We start from the raw sequence: 13813 nt of genomic DNA, 5'->3' as shown, positions 1-13813 counted from the left end.
AAAAAAACAAAAACAAAAACAAAAAATAAGTTGTGGGGCAGCTAGGTGGTGCAGTGGATAAAGCACTGGTCCTGGATTCAGGAGAACCTGAGTTCAAATCCATCCTCAGACACGACACTTACTAGTTGTGTGACCCCGGGCAAGTCACTTAACCCTCATTGCCCCACAAAAAAAAAAAAAAGTTGTCAAATTATGATGTATGAGGAGGAGGTGGAGGAGGAAGAGAAAAGAATAAAGAAAATGGTAATCCACACAAAGGAAAATGTCATTAAAAGCTAGTGAAAAGAATTGAGCAATGTTGGCTAGAATGGAAGGTTCATATGGGAGAACAGTAGAGGACAAGGTTGAAGAGTCTGTTGAGGCAAAGCTTACAATGGCTTTCAATGCCAGGATAAATCTGGACTTTACCTTATAGACAATAGAACATGGAAGATTATTGAACAGAGCAGTGAAACGGTCAAAGAAATATTTTTGTAAATGTTAGGAATAGCCTATGAGCTATGAAATGAGTAACATTTCAAGTAAACAAAGAGATAAGGAAAAGATAAAGACGGGTAAAGGTCTAGGAATCTATATACCATTTAAGAAATGAATATCTACTGATCCAAACAAGAATGGATTAAAAATGCTTTCAATGCACTTTGAGGATAATCAAGAAGAGTTTGAAAAAACATTAGAGTCTATACATCTCTTTGAATAATTGAGAAAATGGGCCTCTGAGTAACCTGTCCAAAGTCACACAAGAACTCTGGTAGAAAAGCCATAATTTGAACCTATATCCCATGACTCCAAATCCAATTTATTCATAAAAGTGTTGGGAATAAAAAATAAACAAGGTTAAGATAAGTGTCATTTACCTGGTGTGACAAGGTTTACAAGGTACTTTACATTGATTAGTCACATAATTCTCACAATGAACCTGTGAAGTGGGTAATTAAGGTATTGCTAACCCATTTTGTAGATGATAGTTATTGTCAGAGGTAGGATTCAAACTCAGGTCTTTCCTAACTTTAAATCCAGTGTGCTTCCTATTGAATTCTAATGTAAACTGAAGATTACCCTGAAATCTCCAAAACTAAGAATTTTAAGATATGATTCTTATTAAAGGAAAAATGGTGCTTTGTCTTCTAGAAATGTATATTCTAGGGCATCTTGGTCATGCAGTAGAAAGAGCCCCTGGCCTGGAGTCAGGAAGATCTGAATTAAAATATGTCCTCAGACATTGGCTATGTGACCCATGACAAGTCACTTAACCCTGCTTGCCTCAGTTTCCTCACCTGTAAAATGAGCTGGATAAGGAAATGGCAAACCACTCAAGTATCTCTGCCAAGAAAATCCCAAAAAAAGTGTCACAAAGAGTCAGTCATGACAGAAATGACTGAACAAAAACAACAACAAATTCTAGAGTGACTGAATAGTTAATCAGCAGAGAATAAAACTAAGAATCATTCAATGTCTCTACTTTTCATATCAATCAACTTTCTCTTCTCTGACTTTATAATCACTAAGCAACCCAAACATCATTAATTTGTCTACTCGGAAAGACTTCTCTGTCCATGAGATATAAGTATCCTGGTTTAATAGTTTGGTGAGTTTCCCATTGTAAAGTAATAAAGGGGGCAGATGAGTCTGTTAAATTTGCAGATCAATATGATGTGAAGTTGGGGGCAGCTAGGTGTGGCAGTGGATAAAGCACTGGTCCTGGATTCAGGAGGAACTGAGTTCAAATTGGGTCTCAGACACTTGACACTAGCTGTGTGACCCTGGGCAAGTCACTTAACACGCATTGCCCCACCAAAAAAAAAATTTGAATCTTAGAGCAAGAAGGGATCTCAGAGGCTACCTAGATCAACTTGTCACTGAAAAAGAGGTCTTACCAGTGTAATGAACAATGTTTTTATTTAGTTCAGTCTCTTAAGTATTTATTTTATTTTGCTTTGTTTTGTTTATTTATTTTATTTGCAGGACAATGAGGGTTAAGTGACTTGCCCAAGGTCATACAGATAGTAAGTGTCAAGTGTCTGAGGTTGGTTTTGAACTCAGGTCCTCCTGAATCCAGGGCCAGTGCTTTATCCTCTGTGGCACCTAGCTGTCCCCCAGCCTCTTAATTTTATAGATGAGGAAATAGAGGCTCAAATAGATTAAGTGGTTTGCTAAGGTCACAAATTGACTTACTGTCAAAAGTTCCCAATCCAGGTCTTCTGCCTCCCAGTCCTGTATTCTCTTCACATTGCTTCTCAATTGTTAGTGACTCAGTCCTGAATAACTTGAATTCTTTCCCTTTTCCTTCTCTTTCTCCAATAATCAACTACAACAAAGATGGAAAGTTGAGCTCTTACTTGTATGTGCATTTCTCCAGATATTCTACTAGTGGGTTATTTTATAAATATTAATTACATAGAATTGTTATTCCAACATTTCTTTCTTTCTTCTTTTCTTTTCTTTTCTTTTTTTTCTTTTTCTTTTCTTTTTTTTTTTTTTTTGGTGAGGCAATGAGAGTTAAGTGACTTGCCCAGGTCACACAGCTAGTAAGTGTTAAGTGTCTGAGGCTGGATTTGAACTCAGGTCCTCCTGAATTCAGGGCCAGTGCTCTATCCACTGCACCACCTAGCTGCCCCTCTTCCAATATTTCTTGACAAAAATATTAGAGAAATTGTTCTCAGAAATTTGCACTTTTGTTCTTTGCTTCATATTCATGTAATTATAGGCTCCTTTTTTTCTTTTCTGATTTTCCTGTTTTTCTTCCTTAAGGAATAAGGTTTTGACATGGTAATACAGATCTGGCAAGTAGAACATGCTCTCAACTCAGTTTAGTTTGTAGAAGCATGGAAACCCCCAATAGCCACTAAATCTGGCCTTACTCCCTATTGAATGCAGCTGGCAGGCATTCAGTTCATTGAGGGTGGGCTGTCTTTAAGTAATGCTTTTATGACAAGACACCTGTGATTTTCTTAAAAGTTCACTGCTGTGAATTTGAAAAGCAAACTCTAAGCTTAACACAGGATGAGATTGGGTTTCATTTCATTGCTTCTATTAAAAACACATGGGTTTGTCCCTAAATTGCTTCTGTCCTATTAATCTCACATTGACTTTGCTCAAATGCCACATGTTTAACCTTTGTATACATGCTTGTTCTCTCTGGGGGCATTGCATCTGCACAGGTGTCCCTGACAATCTGGTGTTTCTGGAGGGGGTGTAGGAACTGTCTCTTCTTTACGATATAGAAACAAAATGCTGAGCAAAGTATTATACCACAGTAGATACTAGTCAGAACTGTTGTCTTCTGGGTATATACAATCTATAGTAAAAAATGAAAACTAAAGCAGAGTTAGAAATTAGCAAAAAACTATTGTGGTAAGGTTATTGGAATTTGGCTGACTCATTGGGAGGGGCCATACCTGGCCTGCCCTGAAGTGACTTATACTACTGATGTCAGAAGGAAAAAACCTCTCTCCATAGGCAGTTTTTGAAGGATCTCCCCTTTTAGGGGAGGAAGACTAAATGCTTGCTGAGGGGAGTCTGAGTCTCTTCTGTCCTTTCTGGTGGTGCAAGCAGCAGGAGTAAATGTTCAGGTGGTGAGTTAATACAAAAGCCCTGCTTTCTTTTGAATTAGCTTAATTGGAAACAAGTTGGGGATTGTATAGACTTAGGTTAGAGCTAGGAGGATTATCCATATTTCTTTTCCCCTATTCCCTTATCTTTGATTTTTATTAATTTCACCTTTGCTGTTTATTTTATTCCCAATTAATAAAATCTGATCCATTTGTGGAAAAGAGGCTGTAAAGCTCCTTTCTTATTGGCCTGGGAGAAATATCTAAAAAGGCAGTTTGGAGGGGAGGGAGCTTTGGAACTAGAGGTCGCTCATTATTTCTGGGACCCCAAAATTATGGTGAGCCACTCAATTAACTCTCCAGATATTAAATTTGGCCCTCACACTATCCTCATATAATTCCACTGTGTTGAACTTGACAAGAATCTCCTCCTATAGTTGAGGCCCTTTTCTTTCAGATTCTCTTACATCTACATCAGCATCTACATCTAGGAAGAAACTGGTCTGCCTCTCTTTTCTCCCTTTGCAGATCTCAGGATGGTTTTGGACAGGCCCTGGGTGACTTGCATTGTTTGTAGGGAAAAGAAACCCCCAAACCTGAAAATGTTTTAGAAAGAATTGCTTTGACTGAGAAGAGAGAGTCAGAAAAGGGTGTGGCTCCTCCCCAATTCCCTGTGAGGTTTATATTATACAGAGGTTGAATAAGGGCATAAGGACAAGTGCCTGGTTGGCCACATTAGGCACTTAGGCAGTTTCCAAAAAGGGGCAGTTTGAGACGTATATCAGCAAGTAAGTGTAAATAAAAACACAAGTTATTGGGAAACCAAAACACAAGCTTTGGTGGACCCAAAACAAGACTTGGTAAGGGGACACGACACAAATGCTTTTTGGTGGACATAGGAACTGGGTGGATTTAAAATATTCTTTACAGCAATCTCTGGCATTCCTTGAGAGTCACTGACTTCTAAGTTTAAAAAGTCTCCAGTAAAATAAAGCTAGATTAAAATTATATAATAATTTGAGAGCGAGGAAGTAATGATATAAATAACAATAGTATTTATTTGGCACTTTAAGGCTTACAAAATGCTTTACAACTGTTCTCTCATTTGGACCTTACAACAATGTTGAAAAGTAAATGCCATTATTATTTCCACTTTACTGATTAGGAAACTGAGGCACAGAGACCCAGTATATGTCTGAGACAAGATTAGAACTCTGGAATTTTTAACTCCAAATCCTACACTCAATCAATTACATCATCCAACAGCCTCATGTTAATTTTACTGAGAATGGGAGTAGTTAATTCAAGTTTCCCACAGATAGCTGTGAAGGTTTTATAAGGAGGACAGGAGCTCTATGAGGGAGGAGGACTAGAAATTGTCCATCATGGGTTCTTTTTTTTTTTTTTTGTGGGACAACAGGGTTAAGTGACTTGCCCAAGGTCACACAGCTAGTAAGTGTCAAGTGTCTGAGGCCAGATTTGAACTCAGGTCCTCCTGAATCCAGGGCTGGTGCTTTATCCACTGCACCACCTAGCTGCCCCCGAGGAGTAAAAATTGTCAAATAATCCAGAGTCATGTTGGCCTTGACAATTCCAAAAGAACTGTAATACTTATTTGTGGGAGAAAGAGGCCAGTATTGCAGGAAGTCAGAGCAATGAAGTGAAACCGAAGCCAGCAGTGATGCAGTCATGGAGTACTTGAGGAGAAAAGCTGGTGTCAGGGCAGGCAATAAGGCAGGGGACAGCAAGTCTAGATACCCAGTGACCAAGAGATGTAAACCATCACCTTGTCTTTGAATGAGGCACTGTCCAGGGCTATATGCAAGTTTTATGAGTTGGGAAGGTTTTCAGGGAGTGCTGGCCCACCAGAAGGAGAGCAGGTCCTTTAATTTGAAAGAACCCTGAAATCTTTCCTCTTGCTAGGGTCTCTATTAACAACATTAGCATTTAACAAGAGACAGATGGTATTGTGTAAAGAACACTGGATCTGGATTCAAAGGACATGGATTTGAAGTCTGCCTTTGCCACTTATAACTTAATGGACCTTAATCAAGTAAATGAGTTTCCTTGGTTCTCATCTCGAAAATGAATTGGGTTGATTTTGATGATCCCTTCCAGGTCCCAAATAAATCTGTGATCCTATCATGTGTTTAGTTTACCTGGAATTAAGGGAAACAGAGGCCCATCAGCAAAGGGAGGAGGTTTCTTGCCTGTCCATAAAATAAGATTTGAGTCCTTGCTCTGTCTTTTATTATGCTCTTAACAAACATACACTTCCAGCTCCAGGTCAATGATCCTATGATCTCAAGTTAATTCACCTCTGAGGGCTCCTGTTTCCTCATGGGCAAAATAAAGGGCTTAGACTAGATGAATTCTAAGGTCTCTTTCAATTCTTTAATGCCAAGTTCAGATCAGAGGGAACTGATTACCTTTCTTCCAGTTTAGCTATTGTGATCCCAATTTGCTATTCTTTAGCAAAAATAGCTAGGTTACCGGGCACTAGTACAAGCTATGAGAGCAGCCTGTATAGACTGAATCTTCAAAGTCTCATCATATCTAGTCATTTCATGAAGGGCAGTTTGGTGTCTTGGGAAGAGCACTGGACTTGGAATCACAAGATTAAGGCTTGGTCCCAGATGACCAGCTCAGCCACTCAGAACAGTTTCCTCATTCTTTGGGATCTGCATCAGTGGAGAGATGAAATCACAGGTCTATTGAAAGTATTGAAGCATAAAATAAGAAGAATAATAATGCCAGTAATGGATGCTGCATGGTCTTGTAAAGAACAAATGAGATAATGCCGGTGTAATTGCTTTGTAACTGTAAAACATCTCTAAAGGTAAACCATTATTATTATTATTATCACCATCATCATGATCATTCAATTCAGTGTATCTAAAAAACCCAATTTCATCCTGGTGTCAGACTCTGGAGGATTGATATAGAGCAATGAAACACATGAGAGACTGATTGATAAAGCTGAATGCCAATTTATTAATTTACAATAAGAACCACACCTGCTAAGCAGACTGGAATACATGTCAGCTGGTGACCTCATTTTCTCCCAGTTGGTAAACACATTAGAGAAATGAAATTAAGAGCATAAGTCTGCTGGGTGAATATAGAATCAGAAATGAGGGAGCTGAGTCTTATGTGATATTTTCATCAAGCCCGATGACTCATCTTTCTCTACCCTGAACCTCTACCTGCTAAGCAAACCTGAATACCATCATCAAACGGTCAGCCTTTCTCCTGGCTTATGCCAAGGACACACTTGTTAGATTCTTTTATTTTAATTATAAATTTAAAAAAAATTCTTTTTTGAAAATTCAATTTTTATTTTATTTTCTTGTCTAGATTCTCTCTGTCCCCCACATGTCCCCTATCCTTTGAGAAGGCAAGAAATACAAAGCCCATTATAAATATATAGTCATACAAAAAAAATTTCTACATTAACCATGTTCCAAAAAGGAAAAAGAAAAAGAAAGAGAGAGAAACCAAATATGTTTCCATCTGTACTCTGAGTCTATCGAATCTCTATCTGGAGGTGGATAGCAAAAAAGGATTTCTTTTTAAAGAACTTTATTATAAACTTACTACCAAATATCAGTTTAACCAATTGTTTTTTTTTAAAATAACTATTTTCACACAAATAAGTGAACTCCTATATGGGAGGATTGTGGGTAAGGTACAAAGAAGTAACTCAAGTTCTCAAGGATGACAAGTGAGGCAGTTTACTTATAGACATGAAAGCATGTGCCTTCTCCGCCCTTCAGTCCCATGGGCAATGACAAGTGGTAATATAGGCATTGAGTGGAATATGTACCCCAGTTTCTCAACTGGGTCTCTGTTAATTATTGCTTAACACATTCACAGGGACAGTAGAAGGAGGACATTTGCAATAAGCAAGTAGCCAGTCTTCAGTCTTCCCTCATATTGACCACAAGGGCATAGCGGTTAGGAATGTTTGCTAAACTGATTATAATCAAGAGAATCTTGTGGATCTGGGCTAGATGAGCTGGCTAAACCAATTAACATAGGAACTTCCCAGTCAATCAGTGGTCAAACATGGAGTCACATCTGTCAGCTAGGGCCTAGTGATAGGACAATCCTCATGCTGTGCACAAAATGATACAATTCTGCAGATACTTCCTTTGAATCCCCATCAGAATGTTATCTCAAGGTTGTTTTAATCTGCATATCTTTGATTATTAGTGAGGTTGATAATTATTCAAGTGATTATTAATATCTTTTTTTTCTCTTTTGAAAACTGTCTCTTTAATAAATTATTTGGGACAGAACTTTGTTTTAGACAAGATCTTCTGGAAAAACTGGACAATAGTTTTGGTAGAAGTTAAGTTTAAATTCAATAATTTATACCATATACTAAACTAAGTTGAAAATATATATGTAATTTGAATATGAAAAGTCACAAATTCAGAAGAGAACCAGATCAGATAATTTTCATAGTTATAGATAGGGGTAGGGGAAAAATTCTTTACAAAGCAAGGCATAAGGATATTCACAAAAGGTAAAATAGATAATTTCCATGACAATGACATTGAAAGACTTTTGCATGCATTTAGGGTAGGTAAGGAGGCTTTCGATTGGGAAAAATTATTGCCATCAATTATCTTTTATGATATCCAACATACTTAGGGAATTAGCACATGTATTTAAAAAAGAAAAGCCATTCCCCATAAATTATCAAAAGTTATGAACAAAAGGTACACAAAAATATTTGCAAACTATCTTTTATCCAGGATCACTAAGATACGGAAATCAAAACAACTCTGAAAATTTGCTAAAAATGAGAAAAATTGGGAATGATCAGTGTCAAAGAAGTTGTAGAAATGCATGCACACTAATATGCTGTTGGAGCTATGAATTGGTCTAACAATTCTGTAAAGCAATTTGGAATTATGCTAAGAATGTGACTAAAGTGTCTATAATCTTTGACTGGGAGATCTCACTGTGAGGCACTTGCCCTAATGAGGTTAAATATATACAGTTATATTACAAACCTACCAAAACATAAGCAACACTATTTTTCTTTTTAGCAGTAACAAACAGGACAGAATTGATGCTCATCAACTGGGAAATAAACAAATTTTGGTACATAGATGTGATATAGTGTTACCACACTGTCAAAAATGATGGATTTGAAGAATGTATACATAGACGTAGAAATATAGGCATTGGGAGACTTGTATGAACAGATGCAAAATAAAGTAAGACAAACCAGAAAAACAATATACATGTTGATGACAATAATGTAAAAGGAACTGGTCAATTAATACTTCAACAAACATTTATTGAACTCCTGTTATGTATCAGGCACTGTAGTAGGCACTAGGGAAAGAAAGACAAAGATGAAACAGTTCTAGTTCTTGAGGAACTCCCAGTCTAAATGGGTAGGAAGAAAAATTTATGTATATGCACATATACATATATTCATACATATACAGACATATGTATGTGTGTGTGTGTACATATATACACCCACATACAGGCAGGAAAGTCAGGAGAAAATTTCATGATTAAGATGGTGTTGGGGGCAGCTAGGTGGCACAGTGGATAGAGCACCAGCCCTGGAGTCAGGAGGACCTGAGTTCAAAGTCCGGCCTCAGACACTTAACACTTACTAGCTGTGTGACCCTAGGCAAGTCAGTTAACCCCAACTGCCTCACAAAAAAAAAAAAGAAGACGTTGAAGGTGAGCCCTGAGGACAAATTGAGCAATTGTGGGAGCAGGAGGGGAGTACATTTCAGGCTAGAGGGATAGCTGGCCTAAAGGCACGTACATGGGAAAAAAATCTCACGTATGAAGAACAGTAAGTACTATAGACCAGTCTGGATGGACCAGAGTGTGCAAGAAAGGTATTAAAAATGTTTTTTTGCATTGTATGATAGCCTGATTGCAACTTCTTTTTTAGATTCACCTGATGCATAGTAAATGTTTTCTTCTAGCCCCTAATTTTTATTCTGTATGTATATTTTTTATTTTTAAAATGTGACTCTTATAAGCAATAGATTGTGGGGTTTTGTTTTCTTGTTCATCTGTCACTTATGTTCAGTTTGTTAGATTGATTAATCCATTTACATTTAAAGGTTTGTGTTAAATTTATATTTTCTTCCATTTGTCATTGCTCTGTCTCTATTATTCTATTTTTGTCTCTATTATTATATTTTTTCCAAATTAATCTCCTCCTTCCCTCTCCTCTGTAAATCCATTACTATGTCTCCAGTTATTTTATACACATGTATCTTAATATATGTGTATATTATATATAAATACAATAAAACAATATAATATAAATACAATAAATATAAAAATAATGTTTATATAAATATATTAATGTGAATATATATTAAGGCAACCCTATTTTTACGTGCTCTTTTACCCTCAAACAATCACCCCATTGTTAATCCTTTCCCTAGTTTTGAAGTTTTGTTATTAGTTCCTTTTTCTTGTATGTTATCTGGTTATTTTTTCCTCCTTTAGTACACAAGCAAAATTTCCTTTTATCCTCTCCCCTTCAACTTATTTCATTAGTTTTAAAATTTTCATTTTCTGTGCCTTTTTCTACAAAGGATTTCTTCCTCTCATTTTCTTCATTATTTATCTTCCCTCACTGTCTATTCTAGACTTTTATTATTTGACTCATGACATTTTTTGTTTATTTATTTGTTCTTTAGTCTCCGAATTCCTCATGGAATGAAAGTTTCTAAAGTACTGACTTCCTTGAGAAAGTAGGGGAAGTGCCCTGGGGTTGAGGTGGTCATTAGTTAATATCCATGTAGGATCTGGATTTGGTAATAAATGTTGATAGAGTAAACCTCAAGGAAGGAGAGGTTTCTGATTTGTGGTGGCAGAGGGAGAGTCTAGAAATGAATGTGGAGAATAAGGAGTTATTTCTACTCACCCTCCAATAACAGTATGTCAAGTCTGAGAAAAGATGCAACCAGTATTGGAATCATTAGAGCTTCAGTGTCATCTGGAAAGGTCTCTGTGTGCAAGAAAATGGAAGGAATGTCCCAGCAAGAGGTCTAAAATGATAGCAAGTGGCAAATACAGAGCAGTAATTCCAAGGGAATAGTGAAAATGATGGATAGAGCTGGAATGGGACATTGAAGGAGTAGGGTTGTCATGGATAGATTTGAGAGATGAAGCAGTGGGGTTTGGGGACCAGATTGTCTTACACTTTGGCAGTTAGTCAGTCAACAAGAACTTATTAAGCACTTAGGTATTGTGCTAAATTTTGGAAATAAAAAGAAAAGTAGAGAGAAAAACAGTCTTGGTTCTCAAGGAGCTTACATTCTAACAGGGGAAAACAACACATAAAAGGAAATTGAAGAGTGAGGATCAGGGTAGAAGGTACTGTTAATATGAAAATATGGATCACCTGGATTTGATGGAGGTACCTTATTATCCAAAAGTATTTTTATGAAACCCTGGGTTAATAGGAGCAAAATGTCCTTCAACTGAACTCCAAACTGAACCCAGATAGCTAGCAGATAAAAGACACTACCTAGTGACTTCTTTTCCCTCAGGATAGTAAGTCCCTATCTTATGGTAATATCTGAGCTTCCTCATCCTTGTCAAACTCTTTTTTTGAGAATCCTGAAATCTTATCATGATGCTTACATATTTCCTCCACAATTGTTATAACTGAAATTGTTAAACTGCCTTTGCTTCTATATCATAGTATTGAAACTGACAACGCCCTGTAATCAGAGGACAAAAAAACCACATATACCCCAGAAATGGGGAGTCTCCAAGTTTCACTCTTAGGAGGGGAGTTTCCACATGAGCATGTGTTATATTTCTTCTTGGGACAAAATATTAAATTGTTATTATGTTTTTCCTATCCATTCTCTGATCTGCTTTCTGCGAGGTTCCTACTTCTGGTAAGAGAAGCAGAAATAGCCTTCTCTCATTTGGGTGAACACATTGTAGGAGATATTATTGATGTCTCTGACATATTGATTATCTTGTAGGAGGATAGGTATGAAAACTATATTTAATATTCAATAGTACCTGGTTTGGGGATATTTGTAGAGAAAGTCCAGAGTAAATCCTGGAGAGGTATGAAGATAAAGCTGTCCTGGGTACTCTTGTTAAATGGAGGTTCTAGGGAACCATGCAATGGGAGGGTAGCATGCCTCAGTAACAGAGCATATTTTTCATGTTTGAATTCTAAGATCGGAGTGACCTTCTGGGGTGAAGAAGTTTCCAGGTCATGGTAAAGAATCCAGAGTGTAGCCTGAAGAGGATTGAGGGGGAATTCAGTGCCACTAGAATTAGGAATGAATCTAGGAAGAGTAGCAGTGAGTGGGAAGAACACCCCCATGATGACAAATTAAAAGAATGGTTTCTGACTCAGTTTGCTCCTTGGGGTTGGTCTGTGCTTCCAGTATATGGTGTCAGGGCACTCTGATTTAGTGTTTCCACTCTAGAAAATAGAGAGAACAAAATGAGCAAAACTGAATCCTCTGCACTTAGGATGACCAAGTTCGGCTCCTTAGAAGAGATAAGAAAATATACTTCCTTCTTTATAGGGGTGGAGAAACTGTGAGTATGGAACAATGCATTAACTACCATGCTCAGTTGTATTGGATAATTTCACCAGTCTTTTTTTCCCTTTCTCTTTTTTTTTGTTTGTTATAAGTGATGGCTTAGGGTGGGATGAGGGTAGAAGAGAAGATGTATTGGTAAATAAAGATGATGTAGAAGCAAAAAGTATTAATTTTTTTAAAAGAAAATTGTGTTTTTGTATTCTTTGACCTTTGTGGATTAGGAGCAGACTTTATAAATTTTTAACAGTTTCTAATATAGTCTAGATGTCAGGGTCCTATATATACTATTCTTTATAAATATTTTTCCAATCTATTCTCCTTTTCTTCTAATTTTATTTCTATTTATTGTGCAGACATTTTTTATTTCAATATGGTCAAGAAAATATATTTTTTAAAACAATTCCTTCTATTAGTTTAGTAGGAAAAAATCTTCCATTTCACAATCAAGACAGATTCTATTTTCTTTTTTTATATTTCATTTTTAAAATGTTTAAGTCTTTCACACAGCTGGAATTGATGGGTAGATATTAGCTTAAATCCATTTCTGACAAAATTGCTAGCTTATTTTCCCAAATATATTCTTAAGTAATGATTTCTGTCTTCGATTTTCATTTTTAAGGGTCATGTCTTACTCTCCTAACTACCTTTGCATATAGTTCATGGTGGTCCATATCTTATATTTTTTCATATTTCTACTTTATTGTGTCATCACATTTACTTTATGCCATTGTCTTCATACATATTCAATGGCCTTTATCCAGATTGTCTCAGAGAAGACTTTCTGGGTCAGAAAAACCTCACCCACAAAGTCTCTTTTCCACACAAGGACCTCCTTTATGACCCTGTCCAGTGAACCCTTTCCTTCTAGTGCTGTCTAAATTACTTTGGGCCTTTAAACTTCTAGGCACTTAGTAGATTATTCTTGAGAGCTAGAGTGACTTCGTAAGCCACCTTAGGAAGGGTGATCTCCCCATAGTATACAACTTTGATTATATTACTCTTTGCCTAAAAAGAAAAAAAAAAGCTTATCTCATTTGAGAGGTGACTATCAGCACCCTTAGTTCAGGTTCAAAGTTAGGATAAAACAAGGCACTCATTGAATATCAACAAAAGAAGGCTTACTTTAATACAGCAAAGATATTCAACAGAGATAGTGACAATTTGGCTTTTCTGGATGTGCCCCCTTTCCCAAACACTTTGTCTTCAAATGGAAATACATCATATGGTCATCTGAGTAGGATATGGAAGGACATGGTGACTTGCATGGCCTTCAGAAATCTACAAAGTCTAAGAGACTCAGACTGGAAATCATATCATTATATGATCAGGAATCAACATTGCCTGGAGGCAATCAGGTATGAGGACTACTTTGTCCCCTTTTAGAGAAAGTCAATCCCTGTTGAAGGAAGGAGAAGGCGCTAGGGCCAATCTCAGGTTTGTGGGAGTAGGGAGGAGCAAAAAAGGAGATACATCAGGGAAACACTGGTACAAAGTACTACCACACCAAGGTACTCCATTGTTTATTGAATTATGCTGACTTTTTCAGGGATTCAAAGTCCTCTCTAAGGTAGCTCAATCTTTTCTAGCCAACTTTATCTCTTTCTACATAGTAGTGCACCCTCTGTTCTAATAAATTCTCTTTATCATCACCTAAAGACATTCTATGTTCACTTATCACTGCTG

This window comes from Dromiciops gliroides, chromosome 4 (genome assembly GCF_019393635.1).
Source record: "Dromiciops gliroides isolate mDroGli1 chromosome 4, mDroGli1.pri, whole genome shotgun sequence".
Classification (NCBI taxonomy): domain Eukaryota; kingdom Metazoa; phylum Chordata; class Mammalia; order Microbiotheria; family Microbiotheriidae; genus Dromiciops; species Dromiciops gliroides.
The sequence above is the reverse complement of the archived record's forward strand: the minus strand, read 5'-3'. Positions refer to the sequence as shown.